This window comes from Equus caballus, chromosome 2, assembly GCF_041296265.1.
Source record: "Equus caballus isolate H_3958 breed thoroughbred chromosome 2, TB-T2T, whole genome shotgun sequence".
Classification (NCBI taxonomy): Eukaryota; Metazoa; Chordata; class Mammalia; order Perissodactyla; family Equidae; genus Equus; species Equus caballus.
The window spans coordinates 85,179,316-85,198,046 of NC_091685.1; the positions used below are offsets into that span (position 1 = coordinate 85,179,316).

Sequence of the window (18,731 nt, forward strand, 5' to 3'; positions counted from 1 at the left end):
CAGCCAAGAATATTCTATCCAGCGAAAATATCCTTCAGATATGATGGAGAAATAAAAAACTTACCCAGATAAAAAAAAATTAAGGGAATTCATTGCAACAAGACCCCCCCTACAAGAAATCATCAAGAAGGCTCTCACACCTGAAAAAAGAAAGACAAAAGAGGCTAGAAAGCCCTGCATAAGAAGATGAATAGGTAGACAAAATCAGAAAATTGGAGCTATCCAGCAGAATAGGCTAGCAAATACTCAGGTATGACATGAAAAGTAAAGGGAAAGAAAACACAAAAAACAAAGATAATCTTGTCATTTGAGCCACAAACTCACATCACAAGATAGAATAAGATATGACAAAAATGACTTAGGAGGGGAAGAGGAAAGGGACTGAATTGGTTTAATCTAAGGAAATAAGAAGTCATCAGAAAACGTACTATCTCATCTAGGGGATTTTAAACATGAACAAAATGGTAACCACTAAACAAAAAAGTAGATCAGAGTCACAGATAATAAATAAGGGGAAACTAAGATACCCAGCATAAAAAACTACCTAACCGAATTGGTAGTCCAAAATGCACAGGACAAGAAACAAAGGAAATGCAAGAGAACCAGAAAACGAGCAATAAAATGGCCTCATTAAGGGTTGGCCCAGTGGTGAAGCAGTTAAGTTTGTATGTTCCACTTAGTTGGCCTGGGGTTCACTGGTGCAGATCCCAGGTGCAGACCTATGCAATGCTTGTCAAGCCATGCTGTGGCAGGCATCCCACACATAAAAAAAAAAAAAGTAGTGGAAGATGGGCATGGATGCTAGCTTAGGGCCAGTCTTGCTCAGCAAAACGAGGAGGATTGGCAGCAGGTGTTAGCTCAGGGCTAATCTTCCTCAAAAAAAATGACAGCATTACACCCTCATATATCAATAATCACTCTAAATGTAAACGGATTGAATTCTCCAATAAAAAGACACAGAGTGGCGAGATGGATTAAAGAACAAGACCCAACAATAGGCTGCCTCTAGGAAACACACCTCAGCTCCAACAACAAACACAGGCTTAGAGTGAAGGGATGGAAGATGATACTCCAAGCTAATGGCAAACAAAAAAAGCAGGGGTTTCAATACTTATCTCAGACACAGTAGACTTCAAGATAAGACATGTAAAGGGAGACAAAAAGGGGCAGTATATAATTATCAAAGGAACACTCCACCAAGAAGACATAATACTTATAAATAAATATGTATGCACCCAACACAGGAGCACCAAAGTACATAAAGCAACTATTAAGAAATACAAAGGAGATATTAACAAGAGTACAATAATAGTAGGAGGCCTCAACATTTCACTCACATCAATGGATAGATCATCCAAATAGAAAGTCAACAAGGAAACAGCAGAATTAAATGAAAAGCTAGATAAGATGGACTTAATAGATATAGATACATAGATAGATAGATAGATATAACATTCCATCCAAAAACAGCAGAATACACATTCTTCTCAAGTGCACATGGAACATTCTCAAGGATAGACTATACGTTGGGAAATAAGGCAAACCTCAATAAATTTAAGAAGAATGAAGTAATAACAAGCTTTTTTTCTGACCACAATGCTATGAAACTAGAAATCAACTACAAGAAAAAAGCTGAGAAAGGGACAAAGATGTAGAGACTAAACAATATGCTACTGAACAACCAACAGATTCTTGGAGAAATCAAAAAATATCTAGAGACAAACAAGAATGAAAACATACCATACCAACTCATATGGGATGCAGCAAAAGTGGTGCTAAGAGGGAAAGTCATTGCAGTACTGGTTCACCTTAACAAAAAAGAAAAGTCCCAAATAAGCAATTTCAAACCACACCTCACTGAATTAGAAGAATAAGAACAAAGCCCAAAGTCAGCAGAAAGAGAGGAACAATAAAAATCAGAGCAGAAATAAATGCAACTGAAACAAAAAAGACAGTAGAAAGGATCAATGAAACAAACAGCTGGTTCTTTGAGAAGATAAACAAAATTGGCAAACCCCTAACCAGACTTACAAGGAAAAAAAGAGACAAAGTTCAGATAAATAAAATTAGAAATGAAAGAAGAGAAATTACAATGGATACCACAGAAATACAAATGATTATAAGAGAATACTATGAAAAGCTATACGCTAACAAATTGGAAAATCTCGAAGAAATGGATAAATTCTTGGACTCCTAAAATTAAGTAAAGTGGTGCTCTCAAAAATACCTGCTAGTTTATTCCTGACTACTGCATTCCCACAGCCTCCCTTGATGTCATATCTCCACAATCCACCCACCAGCCTTCATTAGACTCTACATTTACTGAGCACCAACAAGGTACCAGGATGCTATGACAGGAGCCAGGGACACAGCAGGGTGGAGGTAGCGTTTCTGGAGATGCCATCTAGCTGGGGAATCAAGTGCCCCAGAAATGAATTAAGTGCCACATGAGTTAAGAGGAGGACAGGAGGCAGAATTCCTACTAGACTTTGTAAAAATTGGGGTTAAGCAGAGAGAAAAATAGGTAGGGCATTTGTGTCAGCTTATGTTAAGTTGAACCATACTGAAAAATACCCGCAGGCCTTCAACAAAACAAGGCTTTGTTACTCCAAAAACTATTCTCGGCGTCTCAGTCTAAATCACTACAGTTAGTCGGTTTGATCAGGATCCACTTGCTATGAGCCTTCTGTGGGTAGGCCCTGTGATGGACAACAGGCATTCAGAGATAAGAAGTAGAATCCTGGCCCAAAAGGGACTCAGTGCAGTGGGAGACAGAAAAGGGTCACAGTACATCTCTCTTCTAGCTACATTATCAGTTCCTTGAGGGCTGGAAGAGGTTTTTACTTGACTGTGCATCTGTAGCTTATAGCACACACCTGTGCCTTGTAGTGCTCTATAAAGCCACTGAAGTAGGAAGTATACAGTGCCCCCACCCTTCCAACCTCTTACAACCAGTGACTTTTAACCTGCAAGGGTTAAAGTTTAATTCCTTTTTCAGTCTTGCTATTGGTTTAGATAGACCAAGGGACACCCCTCTAGTGGCTACAGATGCCATAGAATTTCTGCTTCCTTACTCCAGGCCTATTGTGTGGTCTGGGAGGTAAAAACTATGGTGGTTTTTGAGAAAGTCCTTTTGATACTCCTAAGAATTTTTGCTGCTACTTGGGCACCCTGGGAGAAAAGATTTTCAAATGATCAACACTTTGAAGCCACATGTGTCCATCTACACTCTGAACGAAGGAAGGATGGAAGGGAAAAAGGGATGGAGAAGGGGAAGAGGGAAAGAGAGGAACAATAAAGAAGAGAAAAGGCCTTACTCGAGGTACACATTCATGCTTTCAATGGTGTCTGGAAATTTCTTCCCACTCTCCATATCTGTGATAGCTGATCTTTGCAGTCTCCTTCTATAAATATTTTGCAAAATATATTTTAAATCTTTATTCACAGAGAACTTACTTTTTATTATATATACTAAACAATCAAAACATGATACATAAGTAGAATCCTAGAAATTTCATTACTGGAATAAAGAAAGGAATTTGTATTGAAAAAGGTAAAAAGGTATTCTGTTTCAAGCACTTTTCATTCAATGTTTATTTGAGTTTTCCAAACAACCCTGTAAGGCAGGTATTATAACCTCCGTTTCATAGACAAGGAACCTGAGCCAAAGAGAGGCCAAGTGAAGCCAAGGGCTGACGTGTGGGCTTTGGACTCGGGCAAACCACCTGGCTTCTTTGAGTTTCTTCATCTTTAAAGTAAGACACTGATAGTGTCTATCTCAAAGGACTGTTGTAAATACATATATAATCTCTTCTTGCTCTTGCAAAGTGATTTGCCAAATTTGAAAGGTCCTTTAGCAATTTATCTCCAGTAAAGAACCATGCTTCCTATCAAGCCAAAGTCAAGAATCAAAGTTACCAAAACACTTCCCTGAAAGACCTGAGTCTTGTTTTGATTCTTCCCCCTATAATCACGAGGTTATGTGTTCGGGAACTCCTGATACGGGCACATTTTCCCAGGCTAAGCACCAAAGCACCGGAGAGATTATGATTATCAGGTGATCTGTGCGCCCCCCCCGCCCCCCCCCCGCAAAAACGGGCTCAGGCTACAGTTACAGAAAACAAGACAAAGCACCTGAAAATGGTGTGAAACACCACAGCACCAGCTGAAGCTGCTCAGATATGGTCATTCACAAAGGGAGCATGCCATCACCTTGCAGAGACCCTAAAGCTGCCAAGGACACTTTCTGTCACTCTGAGGCCGTCCACAGCACAGAGTGCTACCAAAGCCATAACATAACTTCACCACCAAAGGTTAGAGTGGGACCGCTCCATCCTTGAGTCAACAATATGGGATCCAATGTTATATAGTGTGATGTATAGGTAGTATAAAATGTATATATAATATAGAACATATAAGAACATGTATATATATATATATGAAAAGTATATTTTACATTGTGCTCAGTTACTATTATAACAGGGAGAAGGCAGGGTTTAGGCTATTAAAGGTCATACTTTGATATTCCCAGGCAGGGACCTGCTTCAAGGTACTACTGTTTCCATGTTTGTTTTCTATAAACAAATTAAAATGTCTCTAGGGGTATTTTCCTTTCCATCAGGGGAAAACAGGTCTACAGTTTAATTCTCTGTGGATAAGATTGAACACATTTGTCATCACCTTGGGATCGTTAAGTCAGAAGTCGGCCACATGCTAGCGTTACATCACATTGAAAATATACCAACAGATAGTTATGGCAGCAAATTCACTCAGAGAAGTTCCTTTTTAGGTAATGTAAAAATAAGAACCTCGTTTTTAGAAGAAGGAGAGAGTTCAACTGGAAATATACTATCCACACAGAAATAAGGTAGCTCTCAAAGGTTATCTCCACAGCAGTTTTCACAAACCGTAAATCTGACCCTGCACAGACGGTACATTTAGCAGGCCTATGTGCGGGAGGCCAACGGCTCCAGGAAGATAGAGCTCATTAGCAGAGCTGCTCTGTTTACACTCAAACAAACGAGCCAATTGATTTCTGTGTGTTCCTGACAGCTTGTCCCAATATTACAAGTATCCAAGGACCTGCAAAAACTGTTTGCGTTTCACAAGTGGGATCTGACACCTTCTTCATTTCACAGGGAGCCAAGGTGAGATGGTACTAAGGAAACAGCACCAATGAAAAGCAAGAAACTTGCCTGAAATATCTAGCATTTCAAATTGAAGTGTTAATAGAAGAATTTATTCATTTATTCATTTCCCTTCCTGTTGTGACACAGAATGTATCACCTGCAGCAAAATCCATCGGTTGAAACCAAAATGATGGTAAGACGAGAGAGGCAGATGACGACTTGCACTAAATAACTTCACGTTTTGTAAGAAGCACGATTTCCATTTAACCTACCACGTCCATAGAAAGGTCTAAAGTCATTTTAAACACTGCTTTCAATGAATCAGTAAGTCTTTAATACCACACACACAAAGTGGTTTATAAACATAAATGGATAGCCAATCCAGGCAGCTGACATACTACGTTTTGTAAAGTAACACAGATCAGAAGGGGATTTCTAGAACTCGGTCCTAAGAGTTATGCCAAAATCCAATAATTAGACCAAATCGAATCATCATAACTGTTTATCATGTGACCCAATGGCTTCTGGCTTAGGAACATATCACATAAATGTTAATAACCTCTCCCACGAGATCATCTCCAGAGACAACTGCTCTTTTCAGATCAACACCAGCCTTCTTGGTCATCTTGTCAAGGGCAGCAGTGTACTGCATTGGATTGGTGCCCCCTGCACTGCTGACCACAGGCATGCCTGCCAGAAGAGAGACACTTCGCCAATCACTCTGATGTGAGTCCAATCACTAGTTTGCATTCAATGAACTGCTTCATCTTCCCATTGTTTTTTCTTTTCTTCTTTTAAAGGCAAACACACCAAAGGCAGTGGCAGCCCCGCATAACATTTAAGTGGCTGCAGCCACTTCTGGTGTTTATGCTTATCAGATGCGTGGCTAGGAACTTATGTGAATGGAGATGTAACAGTTGGGTCCTAATAAAAAGATCTGTGTTCTATTAAAGAAATGATCAGCTTTGTGTTTTTGGGGGGTTTTTGTTTGTTTGGTTTTTTTGCTGAGGAAGATACACCCTGAGCTAACATCTGTTGCCAATCTTCCTCTTTGTGCTTGAGGAAGATTCACCCTGAGCTAACATCTGTGCCAATCTTCCTTTATTTTGTATGTGGGTTGTCACCACAGCATGGCCACTAACAAGTGGTGGAGATTCACATCTAGGAACTGAACCCAGGCCACCAAAGTGGAGTGTGCCGAACTTAACCACTGGGCTGTGGGGCCGACCCCAAGAAATGATCAGTTTTAATTTTTAAAATTCCCTCTATTTTCTAAATAATCCTCTAGAGAGGCCTGATCCAATCAATTACCTTTCAGAAACTCTAATCTTTAATTCCATCTCTGACAGTGAGTTGTTGAGACGGGCCATGTGGAATACTACAGAGTGGCTAAAGCTAGAGATTCAAATTTCCAGAATTCTAAAGGAGACGAGGTTTTAGTGATCACCTTTTTAAGATTCATTAGTCTTTGGGGACTCTGATAAAAGCTATGGATCCTCTCCCTAGAGGGAAAAACATTTTTTGTTTATAATTTCAGGGGCATCTCAGATTCCCTGGAACCCATCCTTGGACATCAGATTATGAAACCTCGACTTAATCCAACCACCTCATTTACAGATGAAGAAATTGAGAGAGAGGCTAAGTGACTTGTCCAGGGTCATGCAGCTTTTAGTGACAGAAGCAAGATGAAAAGCCTGCTCTTCCCTCTCCTCACCTGCAGTGTCAGACTCTACGTGGACTTGTGTGTGGTCGACCACAAGGTGGTCTGACAATATCTACAAAGGGCTTATAAGCTCTGCTAAACCACTCCTATTAACTGGCCAAATAACGATTATTAAGTGCACATAATTAGAATGTAAACCCACTAGTCCTCTTTCTAACCATGTACAACACTTTTTTCTCTGTTTTCCCTCTCCTCAACATATTCAGGTACCTGTGAACCCACTCCCATCCTCCTTCCCTCCCTCCCACCCCGCCAACCCTTCCTTAAATCTCCCTCCTCCCTGGGCTCTGGAGACACTGCCCTCTCCAGACCCTTCCCCTGCCTCTTCAATGGCTCACCCGCCCCCCAACACACACACACACATTTTATCATCTCATCCTTTGCCGCCATCATCCCTTCTCTATCCAGGGGTTCCCTAAAGCTCGACTCTACTCTCCTTTACATCCATTCTCCCAGAAATCCTTCCCAACGACAGCTTCACCTGTGATTTCTATTGAATGAAACTGCCCCCCCAGACCTGTGTTTGTCCTGCCACCCTCTCCTCTAAGAAGCGCTAGTGTCTGGGACCACGTTGGTACCGTGATGTCTTATTTGCCACACAGCAAGAGCAGTATAAACCCCTGTGGATTAAATGACATTTTATGATTCCAAAATGAAACATAATATACAAATAACAAATTTACCACCAATATTTGGGTATATAAGAAGTTTTGGTAAGTCCACACCTTGCATTCCTTTTGCCTCTTTCCTGGGTGACGGATTTTTTTAAAAAGAGGATATAGCTCCGCCTAGTGGATAATGATGATATTTTAAAAAGCAGACTCCCCTAAACCTGGTGTCTTCTGAAATGCATCAACAATAAAACTAAAGGGTACATAAGAACTATATCCAGACTATTAATTATTCAAAGCTGTTTGTCTTAAAGAACTTAAACAACAGTATATTCTAACAGATTTATCCTTCTTAAGCAGAAATACATTTTCAGTAATGCCCCTTAAGCTTACCTCCACACCCCACTGCAAAAGACTGTCTTTGTTAGCCCAATAAATCACAGCACTATGATAATGAGGCCAGAGTCTTGGAAGTGTTTCAAGTAGAGTAGGCAGCTTTTATGGGTCCCCTAACCCACAAGTCTCACCCTGACTCCAGGGAGCCATCTTAATAAGATTTGCCCTGAGCCACAGAAGACTCAAGGTGAGAGAGAGCAAACAACTGGTACAATTCTACCTCTCTGACTGGAAATCAATCCAAATATGCTGGGGGGGGGGGGCGGGGGCCGGGTAACAGTCACTATATTTTTAAATATTCTTTCACCTAATGGCGACTGCCTTCTTTCCTCAGGACCACATCAACGTGGCTAATAAAGCCCTTTAAATGTTCACTGAGTTATCTAATTATTTACTTTTAGTGACTATGTGAGTCTTTTATGTCTCTCTATATATATAGGTATATAAATCTATATATAAATCCTCTGATTCTTAAAATTTGACATGCCACTGAATGCAGGACTTTGAGATGATTTAATGGCAAACATTTTTCAGATTACCTTTTCGGTGAATGTCCTTTATATATGGTGCCACAGCAGTCCGTACAAAATCAGGAACATAGCCCAATCTTTAAATATATAAATAAATGTGTTATCCACCGTAAAATGTATTTAGTCAACTCAAAGGCAACAGACTAATCAATCTTTAACTCCTTGCAAGGCTACATTAAAATTAAGTAATTGTAATATTTGTTGTTGTTTGAAAAGAACCAAACCCATGTGAATTTGAAAATATAATCCATTAATGGAAAGGTCTAACACTATATTCAAAATAAACTGAACTTTCGTTATCACCAAAGGGATGAAATAAGGATAATAACTAAACAAAATAATTACTTCTCTTTTGTGATCTATTAGCTGTTTTAACTCTAAAGTTTGATTGAAATCTAAAACTCCCAACAGTATACATGTCCTGAGCATCAATCACTAAAATCCTACACTAATTTTCAGGAAAGCCAATGATTTCACATTTACTTGATAGATCAGTGAAACAAATGCGGGAGACCAAAAGGGTAAGATTGAACTGAGAGTTACATGGGTGATGTAATTATTCAAAAGTACCTCATTTTCAGTCAAACTATACTTTAAAGTACAAACAAGATAATTAGTTATGTTACTACAGGTTCTTTTTTTTTTAATTAATTCTACCAAGTAAATGCAGCTTCTTACATTGACTAAATATCACAAAGTGGATGACATAGGTGTACCAAGACTTTCATATATTCTCTAACAAGCTAAAGAATTTGAATGGTTCTCTTGTCTATATGGAATTTCTGCTGGGATATTTCATGACTCAGGCCAATTTCTAGGCCTCACATACTAAAATAAAACTTAATCCACTGGAATTAACAGAAACATTTCAAAGTTAAGACTAAGACATTTATCACAATATATATGAGAGCATGAGCGATTTTCCATGTTAATAAAGATTTTCATAAATATAATTTTACTGGCTACATAAGATTTCATTACCTGGATCTCATTTATTTATCAGTTCCTTATTCTTGGGCTGTTAGGCCTTTAGTTTTTGTGTATGTTATAAATAAAGCTACATCATCCATCTCTGTAAGCAAGTTAGCTGTATCTCCTTAAGATAATCTCACTTAAGTGATGGTAAATAACCAAATGATTTACATTTTTTCCTAATAATAATGAGATTTAATATTTTAACATTTTACAAGTCACTTACATCAACGTGTCTTGTATAATTATCCTGTAAGGTATGGTTACATAGTCATTGAAATGACTACGATAATTAACTTTCAGACGATTTCATTTTGCAGCAATGAGCAGGCACATGATTATCTCTGAGAGATAATGAAAAACCTAATAATCCAGCTTCTCTCCATACCATAGCTGAGGAACTACAAGTAAAGCACAAAGTGTAATTTACTTTTCAAAATTTAAGATGAACAATAATTTAATCAAAATTGAAAAAATGTATGAGTAAAATTTCATTTCCTTCACATTATCCAAATACAAAAGTTGTGGATACATACTTTTGCATTTTGGGGGTGTGGCCCTAGGAACCCTTTCTATCTTAGTGAGTTTTTTGTCACTGTATTTGACATTCAAGCACTGCCAGATTGGGGTGATAATCCACATGGTTAGTCATGCTGACTAAAGGAAAAGTAAATTATTAGAGGGTAAGAGAAAAGACAAAATAGAATAATATCTATAGCAGTGGTAGCTGATTTCCGGATTCCCAGTGCTCTCCAGAAATTATTTCCTTCCAACGGCAAGAATCTCTTCATAAAAGAGATTATATATTTCCAATTCATCAGATGTAAAATCTTCGTTGCTATTCCAAGCTCATACTCAGTTCAGGCAAAAATCAGCTCTGCCTCTCAGAGCCTTTGGTATAGGTAAGAGGAGCATTTGCTCTTATCAAGCCTCTAGTTTTCCTCCTTCCATCATTCTAAAATAACTCATTGTCTTCAAGTTACTCCCTTATTAAAAACCTCATTCAAAGGCAATTCCCAAAGTACAAAACAAGAGAAAAAAGAGTATAAATAAAAATCCTATCTACTATCATAGATATTTTTTCCTCCTAAACAGTGGTATGATCAAAGGCAGGCACTTTGTCTTAATGTGGTGTCCTTAGTTTCCAGCATTGTACCTGATGGGCATTCAGCAAAAGTTGGTTGAATTAATGGTTGAATGACTAAGAGAGTATATTTCAAAACTGCTCTTCTTCTCAGAGGTGTCTGTCTTCACATCCTCTCTCTCATTTTTCATAAGCAACCATGGCATACCCAAGGATTACTTAAGCCTCTAATTTCTTATTAACTGCCATTGAATCTTTTATTCTTACATGTTGAAATTCCTAAAACCTACTGTAAAGGTTTTTCACAGGTGGAAACATTTTCCTCTGGGTCAGAGACCTGGGCACAGCAAAGTCTTACATAAATACATAAAATAAACACATGCAGTGTCAGAAGTATTTCTTAATTATTAAGATAGTCATTGACGCATTGACGTATAATACAACTACAATACTCCATAAGGCAGATGGATGGCCTTTACAATCATAAATGTGTAAACTCAGACAGGATGTGATATACCAATGAAAAACCTATCAAAATATGAGGGGAAATAATTGAAATATAAATGGTTCTATAATTAATTCTATGTTATTTCTCCAGGACACAAGCTCAGAAAAGTCAACAGAAACTACACTGAGATGAGAAGCAGTACCATCCGACGAAATGTTGCCCATCAGTCAATCTCCAATTAAGTCATTCTACAGACTGCACACAGAACAGAATCTTTTCATCAGTGATTTCAGAGAAGGAAGAAAAATCTCACTTGGTGATTTCGTGTCAAGATGTTTAGTAAAAGTGCAAAATTCAAACAGGGTACAACAAGTGATTGTGTCTGCAAACGTGGGAATATTGTGGGAAGGGAGGAAAAGAAGACAAGAACAAATGGATGCCACAAAAATCAGACAAAGCCCGCTTTGTGGCTGATGGATCATTCAAATGACCACCATAGGCTTCACAGACAATGTAAAATCCAAGAGAGGGATGTAAACTGCATTGCAAATTAGTTTAATGTATTTTTAAATGTTTCCTTGTTCAGATTCTTAAATCGTATCAGCCAATGTTCCAATGGTCCAGAAGCAAATGGAGTGGTTCATGAAATGTGCATTCTTGAGAAAAACTATCTGAACAAGTATAAGACACAGTGGAAATTTCAAGAGGGAGCAGAACTAGCTGTCAGTCTGCTTTCCCTTCAGTGTATGGGAACCTGCAAGCGGCCCAAAGGGAAGGTGCAAGGATACAGAAGCAGCAGACGTCTGGCTAGACCCTCTCCCGAGGGCTGTAGGGCTCCCTCACTGAAGTCACCCTCTATGGGGATAGAGCCCAAGAGTCAGAGTTTGATCTGACTTTATCCCATTCTAACTGTGGGGCTGAAGGATATTGAAGAATTAATTGAACAAACTTGCTTGTTACACTGTGTTAATCAGAACTTTTCAAAAAGTAAATAGAGATGAGAAGATAGAAATAACCATTTAAAGTATTTCTCCATGGTCTATATTTACAAAAAGTTCTTATTCCTTGTCGAGAGCCCTGGATTTTTGAAAGGTAAACAATGTGTTGACTTTGGTGTAAATCTGGAGTTAAAACAAAGAAAGATCAATAGAAACTACCTTGGGTTCAGGAAATAGGTTGTATTCTGTTTTGTATAGCCCATTACAGCTCCCAAGAAATATTTATTGACAAGTAAATGTTAAACTGAAACAATTCAAATTACATAGCTTTTCCAGAATTCCAGATCAATAAATATAAGACTAGTAGATATCCCTGAAGAATAAACCTATGTACAATTGATAAGTAACTGGTGTACTATGTGTGAGAGGCACTGTGCCAGAAGGATGAATAAAACCTGGTCCCAATTCTATGAGTGCTTTCAAGGCTGGTCTACTTTATTGGGAAATAAAGGCATTTACTGGCCAGGGCCAACTTCTTTATTGAAGTGCCTTCTTCAAGTGTAACGTCCCACGTCATGCACACCTTTCTCTTCTCCAGGTCTAGGACAACTCTATCCCAGTGGAGCCCTCACACATCAGCATCATCTCCTCACCGCTGTCTGGTGCCCTCGGCTTTTTGGCTCTGGAATCCAGCCTTGTTCAGGTGGCGTGGGAGGCAGGGCTGCCGGGAGGCGGGGCTGCCGGGAGGCGGGGCTGCCGGGAGGCGGGGCTGCCAGTTCTTAAAGTCATTTTGAGCCTGCATGATTACTAAAGAGCACGTTGCAACCCAGGGAAAAGTACCTCAAAGTCAAAGCAGAACTGCTTGGGAGCCCACAGGGAGGTTCTGAAGCTGCCTCCATTTATCTAGCAGTCCTGTAGTCTATAATGTTTAAATCTCCACCCATAAGAACACAGAACTGGGCTTGAGTCTCAGGGCCTCGCCACCTCACAACCCTCGGTGCCCTAGAGGCTTCGAAGATAAAACAGAGTCTCAAGAACATGGCCTACACCTTGGAGTTGCAAGAAAACACTAATTCAAGATGAAAAAAATACAGTATGCTATCTGTCTGGCTTCTTGCTGTCTTCAAACTGCAGCAGGAGCTGACTTCCCTCTTGTCCTCTAATAGCCTGTATTGTATTCACCTTGTAAAACTGGCCTAGACTATAGCAAGAGATGATGAGTTTCCTGAGGATAAGGACATGTCACATTCCCCTTTGAATCTCTAGAGCCGAGCACTGTGTGCTGCACTAAAATAAATAATACTCACCCAGCAGGACCAAGCTGAAGAAATGGCAACTGACAGCTGTTCACCAGCAAATTACCTGAGTTACCTGTGAGCGAGTTAACTGGCTGAATTTGTGCACAAATTTTTTTTGTGAGAGACTCAGATAATAAGAATATATACTAACTTCTTTGTGGGCATAGCAGGGCCAAAAGATAAGGGAAAATTATGCAGGAATAATGGGATGTCAGACATCGGTTCCATAGATATGAGGCATAGATGCCACTAATTATTCATTTTTTCAATTGCACTATGCTCTGTGCACTGAAACCATTCACCCTGAAATATTTAGTACAGTACATTGCATACAATAGTCCTCAGTAATATTAGTGCTATATGTATATGTGTGACTTTATAGCTTACAAAGCACATTCACGCATAAATTATCAAAGCTGCTCATCTTTTAGCCTCCTCATACCTAAATGCTTTATGTACATTTATGTCTCATCTTATACTCACAATAAACCTTCAAGGTATTATATTATGCCCATCCCACAAATATGGAAAATGGACATTCTGAGAGTTGACACTACTAGTGAGACTGTAACCAGGATTCAAAACCAGGTTTATCTAATTGTAAAGCCAGGGTTCTTTCTAGTATCCAAAGTGGTCTCACAATGTGATCTTCACTTTAGCCTTGTGATAGAAACACTACAAATATCACTTTACAAACTGTTTCATTCAATAAAGATGTGTTGATAAGCTTACATGCTGATGGTCCAAATGTGTCTCCAGCAAAATTCATGTTGAAATCCTAACGCCAAATGTATGGTATTAGCAGGTGGGGCCTTTGGGAGGGGTCATGGATGAGATTAGTGCCTTTATAAAAGAGACACCCTACCACTACGACCACCGCAAGCTCCCTGGTCCCCTTCCAAATTGTGAGGATACAACAAAAAGTCTGCGACCTGGAAGAGGGTCCTCATCTGATCATGCCAGCACCCGGATCTCAGACTTCCAGCCTTCAGAACTGTGAGAAATAAATTTCTGTTGTTTGTATGACAGACAGTCTCTTGGATTTTGGGGTAGCAGCCCAAAGGGACTAAGACACATGGCAAGCACTCTTCTAGGCACTGGAGTCACAGCAGCAATCAAAACTCAACATCTCTGCCCTCTTTGGAGTTTACATTCTTGGGAGGGGGTGGGAAGGGGAAAAAAAGCCTAACAAGTATTGTCAGCTGGCAAGTGCTGTGGGAAAATATAAAGCAAGATAAGGAGTTAGGAGGTACCAAGATAGATGGGGTAGAATTGTAGCTTTGGATATGGAGTGGTCAAGGCATGCATCTTGATAATATTTGAATGAGCAGAAACCTGAAGGAAGTGAAGGAGCCAGCCATGGGTTGTCCAGGGAAAGAGTGTTCCAGATGGAGGGACTAGTAAGTGCAGAGTCCCCAAGACAAGGATGTGTTTGGCATATTGGAGTGTTAGCTCCAATGGTCAATGTGCCAGCAGTGCTAGTGAGCAAGGCGGGACAAGAAAGAGATGAGGCCAGAAAGGAAGCTGAGATTAAATCTCATAAATTTTAGGTCACTGTAAGGACTTCAGATTTTACTCTGAATGAGATAAACCACTGGACAGTTTTCATTCAATGCAGGACACGACTGATTTGCATGATTACTCTTGCAGCTGCGAGCAGAATAAACTACAGAAGGGCAAAGGAAAAGCCACGAAGACTAGGTAGGAGGCTATTCCTATAGTCCAATTAAAGAGACCGTGCTTTAGACGAGGGTGATGGTGGAAGACAAGACAAGTTTGACCACAAGGGTTTTGGCCTGAGCGTGGAAAGATAGGGTTGCCATTTACTGAGACGGGCAAGATGGGGAGAAGCAGATTTGGGGGTGAAGATCAGACATCAGTTTTAAACATGTTACTTCTGAGATGCCTTCACAGATGTCCAGAAGGCAGCTGGATACCTGAATGTAGATTTTAGAGGAGGACAATTCCACATTGGAGGCATAACTGCAGGAGTCAATATCAAGGCACTGATATTGAATATCATAAATGAAAGCACCCAAAGAGTGAGTCAGAGAAGAGGCCTGGGACACTCCAAACTTTAGTGTTTAGAGATGAGGGGGAATCAGTCAAGGATACTGAGAAGGAGCAAGCAAGGAGGAAGGAGGAAAACTTCAAAAGACTTCAAGAAGAAAGCATTTTAAGGAGAGAGTAGTCAGTTTGGTCCAACACTATGATAAATCATAGTAAAAGATAGCTAAAGATGAGGACCAAGATTGACCACTGACTTTAGAAGTCATTGGCCAACAGATGGAGGTTATTAGTCCCAGCTTCACTGAAAGGAGAAAAATCAAGGTTCTTAGCGATTAAATAAATTGAACCAAGGTCACATAGCCAATTAGCTGCAGAACAGGGCCTAGAACCAAACACTGAATACAGGCCTTCAGAAGTTAGCCACGTTTCTTGAATCCCAGACCAGGCTCTTCTTCAATAACATACTGTGATGTCATCCTTCCCATGGTAACTGTGATTTATCAGGGAGACTCTAAAAGAACATTAGGACTGTATACAAAAAGGAATAAACATCAGTAGCAGAATTTCGGGGCACAATGACAGTAGACAACGGTTTCGTGTTTCATGACAGAGACACTAGCCCTCAAATCAAATGAAATAGGCACACACTGCAACCAGGGCAGCCCAGCCAGGTGTCAAAATACACTTCAATACAAAGAAATGTTTACATCGCCTCAAAATCTGTTCACTGTATTTCACTAAATGATTTCCATGTAAACAGATAAATACCCCCGGGCCTGATTACCACACATTACTACTATTACTAAGAGTCAGGGCTTAAATTATGATGATCCCCTTTCCTTCACTTGGTTTCTTTATCAAAGTGCCCAAAAAGGGGGAGAGGGAGGATATATTTTTCCTTTAGATTTTACTAAATCAAACAAATTTTGGGCCAAAGGCATAAGAAAGCCCCAAACCATTCAGATATAAAAGCTACACTTTTAACAGACCCTACTCGTCCCTTCAAACCCACAATCACCCACAACCAAAGAGGCTCAATCCTTTAAGAAATTCACTCTGTTGCCAACGTCTGCTGAACGATTTTGTAGAATAGAAAGTGAAGATCTCCAAAAGGAAGAAGAGCTGAGGATGGATGAAAAGGAGATGCACAAGGCTCAGAACAATAAAGTTACTCAGCACCGGACGGGGAAGGAGGGACTGACTGCCACGGGGCAGGGAAAGGGAAGAAGGCAGGCACTTCTCGTGGGAGAGGTTGAGCGAGGGCCGGCACACGGCCAACTCGCCCTCTGGTGAGGGGAAATGTCGGTGCCAAGCTGGGACGCGTGGCGGAGAAGAGCTCAGCTGTGGGCTCTAAACTTTCCAGAATCCAAGTGCCATCGCTCGGACTCCAGCCCCATACCTGGTGTCTCCCTCCAGAGCTGCAGCTAACTTCTCGTGCCTCCCTTCCCGGGACCCCGGGCAGAAAGGGGCGCGGGGTGGACGAGGTGCGGGGCTCCGTGGGGGTGAGGGCGGGGCGCAGGCAGCTGCTGGCTTACCTGATACCGCCCTGTCTCCCCAGAAGGCGGAGGCGCAGCCCTCCAACGCCGGACGGCCATCCCCGCCGTCCCCGGCTCTGGGGCCCCTGTCCGGGGCCCTGCGCCGAGGCGGCCGCCGGCGGGAGCCGGAGAGTCCCCTGCAGCAGGTGCAGCGCGCGGGAGGCGGAGAGCCCAGGAGCCGCGCGCGCCTCGGCGCCTCTGCGCGCGGTTGGTGCCCCGCGCGCCTCCTGCTGGCCAGACCCCACCTGCGCGCCGAGCCCGGGTCTGAGGTCCCCAGTCCCCGCCGCCCTGTGTTCCTCTGATTTCAACAAACATGACCAGGAGACGTGGTTTAGGGCTGCCGGCTCGGCTTCTTTCCTCTGATTTTGGAGTTTGCGACAAAGATTTAAAGAGACCTCCCCGCACTCCCTGTTCCCTTCCAAATTCTGAGTTTAAGAAGGAAAAATCAGCAAGATAAAGAGTATGGGAGCCCGCAAATTCTCCTCCAAGGAGCTCCAGAGTTGTATCCTAGGCCAGCTCTGTTTCTCCAGCCAGGTCCGTGAAGAAACTGGTTTTCCTGTAGTAATAAATACCATCCGAGCAAGGTGTGCTGGGGAATCTGAGGGTCACTGCAAATATTCTCTCCTAGGTACTGAGACGGATGCGGAAGAACGCGCGGGCAGTTTACAGTCTCGTGAATTATTAGTTGACAAAGAAAGGAGAGCTAGTCTCCTTTTTTTACACTTAGTATTTGAGTCATTTTTGTTTCCATTTACGCGCTTGTCTTTCTTTCAAGTCCCAGAGGGCACTGACTCTTTTCCTAGACTGAATTTAGCAAGGCAAGAGTTTGTTAGAAGAAAAAATTTTAGAATAAAAGGAAGAAAACAGAAACCAAGCCTTCCACTTTTATAGGATGGTTAATCAAGTTTATGGATTATCTGAGCAAGTATGTGACTAATAATAAAATAGTTAACATTTACTGAGTTCTTACTATTGACCAGAAACCGTTCTCAAGAGCTTTATTTATAAAACTAGTAAAAATAAGCGGTTATAAGATGCTTGAAATTTTTTACATTTGTTAATACATTAAATAAAACAATCCTATGAGGTGGATAATATCATTATCCCCATTTTACAGTTGAGGAAACCGGGATCTTTCCCAAGTAAGTGCCTATCCCAAGGCCGCACAGCTAGAAGTAAGTTAGAAAGCTGGGATCTGAACCCAGGCACTCTGGGTCTAGTGTCCAGACTCTCAGCTCTCATGTTCTACTGCCTTCGTTAGAAAAAAATTAACTACGATCCCATTTAATCCTCACAACAAACCTACAAGGTGGACACTGTTATTGTCTCCATTTTACAGACAAGGAAACTTAGGCACAGAGAGGCTGAATAACTGTCCAGGATCATGCAACTAGTAACTGGGGGTGCAGGCAAGACTGGAACAGTCAGTCTGATCCTTTAGCAATCGTGGGAAGGGAGACGCTATTTTCGTACATTCAATGGTACAGAGGGAGGAGGAGTTTCCTGGAAAGCGTGTGGAGCTTTCATAACCTTCAAATACTGAGCCCATGGGCTTCAGACTCAGTCCTCAGTGCCCTTTCTTAGGCTTCGTGCTGGGCTGGACTGTCTCTCCAGGTAGCTCCACCATTCCTGCAGTTCACTAGGGATGCCAAGAAGGTAAGGGGCCCTTGACCAAATTCAGAGCCAGACAAGGTCCACCAATTTTGCCTACAGATGGGATAACTCCTCCCTGAGGAGGGAATAGCATGTCAAAGCAGCTACACACTGGGAGCTTTCATCCCTTTTGTGGCCAGACCTCCAGGGTACTTTGGTAAGGGACACCAGGGACACTAGTACCACCAAGCCCTTTGCCCCTATCTGGGAAACAGTGTTGTTTTCTGAAGGGGAACAAGAACAATCAAAGAGGAGGCACAGAGTTATGGAAGACATGGCTATATGAACAGCTTGCGTCATCTCAGTTTATGAAGTTCATCTGCTTCTCTCTGCAGAGGCAAGGCTTATCTTGCCCCATGTAGTGAGTTCAAGGGATTCTGGGGCTGATCAAGGAAAGAGAGATG

General features: G+C 41.2%; 1 long non-coding RNA gene across 1 annotated transcript in view; it reads right to left on the bottom strand.

Annotated features, from left to right (window-relative positions):
• Positions 1–16,874, bottom strand: part of LOC138921878 (uncharacterized) — a 91,824-nt gene extending 74,950 nt beyond the window's left edge. The window contains exon 1 of the long non-coding RNA XR_011434826.1: positions 16,675–16,874. This is a non-coding gene — a long non-coding RNA (uncharacterized lncRNA). The remainder of the gene's footprint in view (positions 1–16,674) is intronic.
• Between the last annotated feature and the right edge of the window lie 1,857 nt (positions 16,875–18,731).